The following is an 8910-nucleotide window of genomic DNA, read 5'->3' on the forward strand; positions in this document are numbered from 1 at the left end:
CATTATTGTCTATCAACATGACCTCCAAGACAGGATTACCGTACCACTCTGAAGTAGTACGCATCCTTGTCGACCTACGAGGTCTGGTAGTGACTTGATCCAAAGTTTCATGATCACTATCATCAGCTTCCACTTCAACTGGTGTAGGCGCCACAGGAACAACTTCCTGTGCCCTGCTACGCACTAGTTGAAGTAACGGTTCAATAACCTCATCATGTCTCCACCATCCTCCCACTCAATTCTTTTGAGAGAAACTTTTCCTCGAGAAAGGACCCGTTTTAGAAACAGTTACTTTTGATTCCGGATCTGAAATAGGAGGTATACCCAACTGTTTTGGGTGACCTATGAAGATGCATTTATCCGTTTTGGGTTCGAGCTTACTAGGATGAAACTTTTCCACATAAGCGTCGCAGCCCCAAACTTTCAAGAAACGACAGCTTAGGTTTCTCTAAACCATAGTTCACACGGTGTCATCTCAACAGAATTACGTGGTGCCCTATTAAAGTGAATGTGGTTGTCTCTAATGCCTAACTCATAAACGACAGTGGTAACTCGATAAGAGACATCATGGCATGCACCATATCCAATAGGGTGCGGCTATGACGTTCGGACACACCATCACACTATGGTGTTCCAAGCGGCATTAGTTGTGAAACAATTTCCGCAATGTCTTAATTTTGTACCAAACATGTAACTCAGATATTCATCTCTATGATCATATCATAGATATTTTATCCTCTTGTCACGACGATCTTCAAGTTCACTCTGAAATTACCTGAACCTTTCAATAATCCAGACTTGTGTTTTATCAAGTAAATATACTTAGCATCTACTCAAATCATCTGCGAAGTAAGAACATAACGATATCCACTACGTGCCTCAGCACTCATTGGACTGCACACATCAAAATGTATTACTTCCAACAAGTTGCTTTCTTGTTCCATCTTACTGAAAACGAGGCTTTTCAGTCATCTTGCCCATGTGGTATGATTTGCATGTCTCAAGTGATTCAAAATCAAGTGAGTCCAAACGATCCATCTGCATGGAGTTTCTTCATGCATGCATACCAATAGACACGGTTCGCATGTCTCAAACTTTTCAAAAAAGAGTGATTCCAAAGATCCATCAACATGGAGCTCCTTCATGCGTTTTATACCAATATGACTCAAATGGCAGTGCCACAAGTAGGTGGTACTATCATTACTATCTTATATCTTTTGGCATGAACATGTGTATCACTACGATCGAGATTTAAAAAACCATTCATTTTAGGTGCAAGACCATTGAAGGTATTATTCAAATAAACAGAGTAACCATTATTCTCCTTAAATGAATAACCGTATTGCGATAGACATAATCCAATCATGTCTATTCTCAATGCAAACACCAAATAACAATTATTTAGGTTTAACGTCGATCCCGATGGTAGAGGGAGCTTGCGATGTTTGATCACATCAACCTTGGAAATACTTCCACCACATATCGTCACCTCGCCTTTAGCTAGTCTCCGTTTATTCCGTAGCCTTTTATTTCGAGTTACTAACACTTAGCAACCGAACCGGTATCTATTACCATGGTGCTATACTAGGAGTACTAGTAAAGTACACATTAATATAATGTATATCTAATATACTTCTGTCGACCTTGCCTGCCTTCTTATCGACCAAGTATCTAAGGTAATTCTGCTCCAGTGACCATTCCCCTTATTACAGAAGCACTTAGTCTCGGGTTTGGGTTCAACCTTGGGTTTATTCACTAGAGCAGCAACTGTTTTGCCATTTCATGAAGTATCCCTTCTTGCCCTTGCCCTTCTTGAAGCTAGTGGTTTCATTAACCATCAACAATTGATGCTCCTTCTTGATTTCTACTTTCGCGGTGTCAAACATCACGAATAGCTCAAGGAACATCATATCTATCCCTGATATGTTATAGTTCATCACGAAGCTCTAGTAGCTTGGTGGCAGTGACTTTGGAGAACCATCACTATCTCATCTGGAAGATTAACTCCCACTCGATTCAAGTGATTGTTGTACCCAGACAATCTGAGTACAAGCTCAACGATTAAGCTTTTCTCCTTAGTTTGTAGACTAAGAAAACTCGTCAGAGGTCTCATACCTCTTGACGTGGGCACTAGCCTGAAATCCCAATTTCAGTCCTTGGAACATCCCCTATGTTCCGCGACGTTTCAAAAATCGTCTTCGGAGCCTCAATTCTAAACCATTTAACGTTACTGAACTATCACGTAGTCATCAAAACGTGTATGTCAGATGTTCGCAACATCCACAGACGACGTTCGAGGTTCAGCACACCGAGCGGTGCATTAAGGACATAAGCCTTCTATGCAGCAATGAGGACAATCCTCAGTTTACGGACCCAGTCCGCATAATTGCTACTACCAACTTTCAACTAAATTTTCTCTAGGAACATATCTAAAACATTAGAACTAAAACGCGAGCTACGACACAATTTGCAAACACCTTTTGTCTATGTTCAGGATAATTAAGTTCATCTAATGAACTCCCACTCAGATAGACATCCCTCTAGTCATCTAAGTGATACATGATCCGAGTCAACTAGGCCGTGTCCGATCATCACGTGAGACGGACTAGTCATCATTGGTGAACATCTTCATGTTGATCGTATCTACTATACGACTCATGTTCTACCTTTCGGTCTCTTGTGTTTCGAGGCCATGTATGTACATGCTAGGCTCGTCAAGTCAACCTAAGTGTTTTGCATGTGTAAATCTGGCTTACACCCGTTGTATGTGAACGTTAGAATCTATCACACCCGATCATCACGTGGTGCTTCGAAACAACGAACTTTCGCAACGATGCATAGTTAGGGGGAACACTTTCTTGAAATTTTAGTGAGGGATCATCTTATTTATGCTACCGTCGTTCTAAGAAAATAAGATGTAAACTTGATAAACATCACATGCAAATCATAAAGTGACATGATATGGCCATTATCATTTTGCGCCTTTGATCTCCATCTTTGAAGCGCGGCATGATCACCTTCGTCACCGGCATGACACCATGATCTCCATCATCGTGTCTCCATGAAGTTGTCTCGCCAACTATTACTTCTACTACTACGGCTAAGGGTTAGCAATAAAGTAAAGTATTTACATGGCGTTGTTCAATGACATGCAGGTCATACAACAAATTAAGACAACTCCTATGGCTCCTGCCGGTTGTCATACTCATCGACATGCAAGTCGTGATTCCTATTACAAGAACATGATCAATCTCATACATCACATATCATTCATCACATTCTTTTGGCCATATCACATCACATAGCATACCCAGCAAAAACAAGTTAGACGTCCTCTAATTGTTGTTGCATGTTTTATGTGGATGCTATGGGTTTCTAGCAAGAACGTTTCTCACCTACGCCAAGCCACAACGGTGATATGCCAATTGCTATTTACCCTCATAAGGACCCTTTTCATCGAATTGGATCCGACTAAAGTGGGAGAGACTGCCACCCGCTAGCCACCTTATGCAACAAGTGCATGTCAGTCGGTGGAACCTGTCTCACGTAAGCGTATGTGTAAGGTCGGTCCGGCCCGCTTCATCCCACAATACCATTGAAACAAGATAGGACTAGTAACGGTAAGCATATTGAACAAAAGCAATGCCCACAACTACTTGTGTTCTACTCATGCATAGAATCTATGCAATAGACCTAGCTCATGATGCCACTGTTGGGGAACGTAGCAGAAATTCAAAATTTTCTACGCATCACCAAGATCAATCTATGGCGATTCTAGCAACAATAGAGGGAGAGTATGAGCATCTTCATACCTTTGAAGATTGCTAAGCGGAAGCGTTACAAGAACCCGGATGATCGAGTCATACTCGCGGCGATTCAAATCGCGGAAGATCCGATCTAGCGCCGAACGGATAGCGCCTCCGCGTTCAACACACGTACAGTCCGGGGACGTCTCCTCCTTCTTGATCCAGCAAGGGGAGAGGAGAAGTTTAGGGAAAACTCCAGCAGCACGACGGCGTGGTGGCGATGGAGTTCGTGGTTCTCCGGCAGGGCTTCGCCAAGCACTGCGGAGGAGGAGGAGGTGTTGGAGAAGGGAGAGGGCTGCGCCAGGGAAGGGGTGCGGCTGCCCTCTCTCTCCCTCACTATATATAGGGGGAAGGGGGGTGGAGGAGGCGCCCTAGGGTTCCCTAGGGGAGGGGTGGCGGCCACAGGGGAAACCCTAGATGGGTTTGGGCGCCCCACCCCTAGGAAACTTGCCCCCCAAGCCGGGAGGTGCGGCTGCCCTAGGGGAGGCGCCCCCACCTCTCTTGGCTACGCGAGAAGGGCTGGAAGGGGCGCACAGCCCCTTAGTGGGCTGGTGTGCCCCCTCTCCTTGGCCCATAAGGCCCCCCAGCGCTTGTCGGGGCCTCCGAAACACCTTTCGGTCACGCTGGTCGTCACCGGTACTCCCAGAACAATTCCGGACTCCAATACCCTTCATTCAATATATCGATCTTCACCTCTGGACCATTCCGGAGTTCCTCATCATGTCCGGGATCTCATCCGGGACTCCGAACAACCTTTGGTAACCACATACTATTTCCCATAACAACTCTAGCGTCACCGAACCTTAAGTGTGTAGAACCTACGGGTTTGAGAACCATGCAGACATGACCGAGATACCTCTCCAGCCAATAACCAACAGCGAGATATGAATACTCATATTGGCTCCCACATGTTCCACGATGATTGAGGGAGTCCCGGATTAGGGGGTGTCCGAATAGCCGGACTATGGCCTTTGACCGGACTCTTGGACTATGAAGATACAAGATTGAAGACATCGTCCCGTGTCCGGATGGGACTTTCCTTGGCGATACGGATATGTAGATCTCCTCCCATTGTAACCCACTCTGTGTAACCCTAGCCCTCTCCGGTGTCTATATAAACCGGAGGGTTTTAGTCTGTAGGACGGACAACAATCATACCATAGGCTAGCTTCTAGGGTTTAGCCTCTCTGATCTCGTGGTAAATCTACTCTTGTACTACCCATATCATCAATATTAATCAAGCAGGAGTGGGGTTTTACCTCCATCGAGAGGGCCCAAACCTGGGTAAAAACATTGTGTCCCTTGTCTCCTGTTACCATCCGCCTAGACGCACAGTTCGGGACCCCCTACCCAAGATCCGCCGGTTTTGACACCGACATTGGTGCTTTCATTGAGAGTTCCTCTGTGCCGTCGCCGTCAGGAAGGATGCCTCATCCCGTCTTTAAAGATGGCGTTGTTGCTAAAGGAGCTTTGGCTATCGGCCAAACTCTCCGGTTAGGCGGTTTTCTTATGACCGCCTGTTCGGCCGCCGCGCTGACGATGACTTCTTGGGTCATCGAAAGCAATCTCCTCGTCAACTTAGAACTCACCGAGAAGTTAGATCTGATGGAGCTCTCTTCCTTAAACGAGCTCTTGGATCGCATCGCCGCCCTGGGAGTCATTACAGACTACGATCAGATTGGGCTTAAACCCGATCCTAGAGAGATTAACTCTCCCCTGGTCACCCACCACGTCACAGTGCTGGAGGAACAATGCGGCAAGCCTTCATCTATCTTAAGTACTAATTATGTCCGGATTTCCGATCCCTCCAAGACGGATACCCGCGGAGGGGAGGACGTCACCCAAGTCCTGAACCTAAAGTCAGGCAGCGGACTAGATTCAGTGGACAACATCCAAGAACCCAAGCTTCCGAGTTCGGAAATTCCTTGGCCCCTAAGTCTTAGATCGGGCGAGGTTCCGGATTTAATTCCACCCGCCCACCCAAATATAAGGGATCTATCCCAAATTCGGCAAGAGCCCACAAAAACAGTACACCATTACTGGGCCAGATTCGTCCTGGTTATGAACAGGATAAAGGACTGCCGCGAGGAGGATGCAATTTCATTCTTCTGCAATAATTGCACGGACAACGAAATCCTCAATGCCATAAGTCGCTGCGAAATTACACGCTTCGCCGACTTAGCGTCCATAGTACGAAAGTACCGTGCGATGGAAAGTGCCTGAAAACCAAAGTAAAATTTTGGGACAATCCGGCCCTGAATAAAACCCCAGTCCGAAATAAAAGGGTGCATTATCATCAGGCATCCGGGTTAAACACCAAAAGGCAAAAACCTTGTATAGGGCATGGAACCGTACTGGAGGGATGGCTCAATGGACCCTGTAAAATTCATAGTACAGAGGGCGCCACACCAACTCATAGCCTTAGAGCATGTTGGATACTCCGGCAGGTGGCCAGGAGTGGCGAGGAGCTTCTAACTCCAGAATTCACAGAGCACCAGCCCAGGGATACCAGTACGGTATTAACAGTCTTCGAGACTTTCGCATCAAATAATATGCGGAAATGAACACTCCGCAACCTTTCCGAAGTCTACCAAGTAGCAACAATAAACCCATGGAGTGACACGGCTATTACCTTTAATGCCAGCGATGAACCTAAATTCCGAACAGCCTGAGCACCAGCCGCATTGGTCCTCAGTCCAATAGTGGACGGCTTTCGCCTTACCAACGTACTCATGGATGGTGGCAGCGGATTGAACCTCATTTATGAGGAAACCCTTCAAAAAATGGAAATAGACTAGAGCCGCATTGAGCGAAGCAACACAACCTTTAGAGGAATAATCCCCAGTCGGGAAGCATGTTGTACAGGAAAAATCACAATGGATGTGGTATTCGGCACGCCGGATAATTACAGGTCCGAGGAGGTCACGTTTCAAGTGGCCCCGTTCAGCAACGGGTACCATGCTCTATTAGGGCGAGAGGCATTCACAATTTTTCAAGCTATACCCCATTACGCGTACATGAAACTCAAAATGCCCGGACCCAACGGAATCATCACTCTTGCTAGCGACCCGGACATAGCACTCCGCGCCAAAAATAAGACAGCCGCACTGGCCCTTGAGGCACTATCCGAAGCCCTAGCGGCTGAAGAACTAACTGCGCTGCGCTCCACGGTGAACAGGGATGACGTGATACTCAATAAGAGATCCAAGTCCACCTCCTTTAAACCGGCGGATGAAATAGTCAAATTCCAAGTCCATCCAACGGACCCTACAAAAACGGCCTCCATCGGGGCACACTTAAACCCTGATGTAGACGCCACACTACGAGAATTCCTACGCAAAAATTGGGACATCTTTTCCTGGCACCCTTCAGACATGCCAGGAATCCCATGCAGGCTGGCCGAACACAGCCTAAACATCCTAAAAAGATTCAAGCTTGTCAAGCAGGCTCTTCGACGTTTCTCCGAACCTAAGAGACTAGCCATGGGAGAGGAGCTTGCCAAACTACTGGAGGCCAGATTCATCAGAGATATAAAACATCCGGACTGGCTAGCAAACCTGGTGATGGTGCCAAAGAAGGACAAATCTGGCGCCTCTGCGTCGATTTCAAGGACCTCAACAAGGCTTGCCCAAAGGATCCCTTCCCCCTCCCCCGCATCGATCAAATTATCAATGCTACCGCAGGACACGATTCATTGTGTTTCCTCGATGCATACTCCGGCTACCATCAAATTAAGATGGCAGAGCCAGACCAGGCCGCAACGGCATTCATCACCCCATACGGCCCATTCTGCTTCAACACAATGCCCTTCGGGCTCAAAAACGCTGGCGCAACATATCAGCGCATGATTCAGACATGTCTGGCAAACCAGATCGGCAAAACAATAGAAGCATACGTAGACGACGTGGTCGTCAAAACCAGGCATGTCGAAACTCTAGTAGACAACTTGAGGCTCACATTCGATGACCTCTGAACATATGACATCAAGCTCAACCCGGAAAAATGCGTTTTCGGCATACCAGCCGGAAAGCTCTTGGGCTTCATTGTATCCGGTAGAGGAATTGAAGCAAACCCAGCCAAGATCCGAGCTCTGTCACAATTGGATATTCCAAAGGATCTCAAACAAATACAAACATTGACTGGATGTGTGGCGGCTCTAAGCCGCTTCATCTCCCGCTTGGGAGAAAAGGCATTACCCCTTTACCGCCTCCTCCGGCGCACCGAACACTTCGAGTGGACGGATGCTGCCATGGCCGGACTCGAAGAAATAAAAGCCATATTGGCAACAAACCCGGTCTTGGCCGCGCCTTTCATCGGCGAACCAATGCTATTATACATTGCGGCAACCCATCAAGTTGTAAGCGCAATGCTCATCGTCGAACGAGAAACGGGCGGACACAAATTCCCCATTCAAAAAACAGTTTACTACGTGTTCACTGTCCTCACTCCATGCAAGTCATGGTACCCACATTATCAGAAGATAGCGTACGCGGTGTTTATGGCATCCCAGAAGCTACAACACTACTTTCAAGAGTGTTCGATAACAGTAGCCTCCGAAGTACCTCTTAACGATATTATAAACAACCGTGACGCGACGGGCCGGATTGCCAAATGGGCCATTGAGCTCCTCCCGTTCGACATAACCTATAAGCCACGGCGGGCTACCAAGTCGCAAGTTTTGGCCGAATTTGTCGCCGAATGGACTGAAGCCGAACTCCCTAAAGAGTACGACACATATTCCAACTGGATCATGCACTTCGACGGCTCCAAAATGTTAGCAAGTCTGGGGGCTAGCGTCGTTCTGACGTCCCCAACAGGAGATATAGTTCAATATGTACTCCAGATAATGTATACGGACTCTAACAACGCAGCCGAATACGAGGCCCTTCTACATGGTCTCAGGATGGCAGTCTCCATGGGCATCCAACACCTAGAGGTGCATGGGGATTCGAACCTCGCGATATCCCAAATAAATGGAGACTTTGATGCCAAGGATCGGAAAATGGCAGCTTATCACAACGCCGTCCTAAAAATGTCAGCTCGGTTCGAGGGGCTCGAATTTCACCATATAGCCCGGGAAAACAATCAGGCAGCAGATGTCTTG

The sequence above is a fragment of the Triticum dicoccoides genome, chromosome 3B, assembly GCF_002162155.2.
Source record: "Triticum dicoccoides isolate Atlit2015 ecotype Zavitan chromosome 3B, WEW_v2.0, whole genome shotgun sequence".
Lineage (NCBI taxonomy): Eukaryota > Viridiplantae > Streptophyta > Magnoliopsida > Poales > Poaceae > Triticum > Triticum dicoccoides.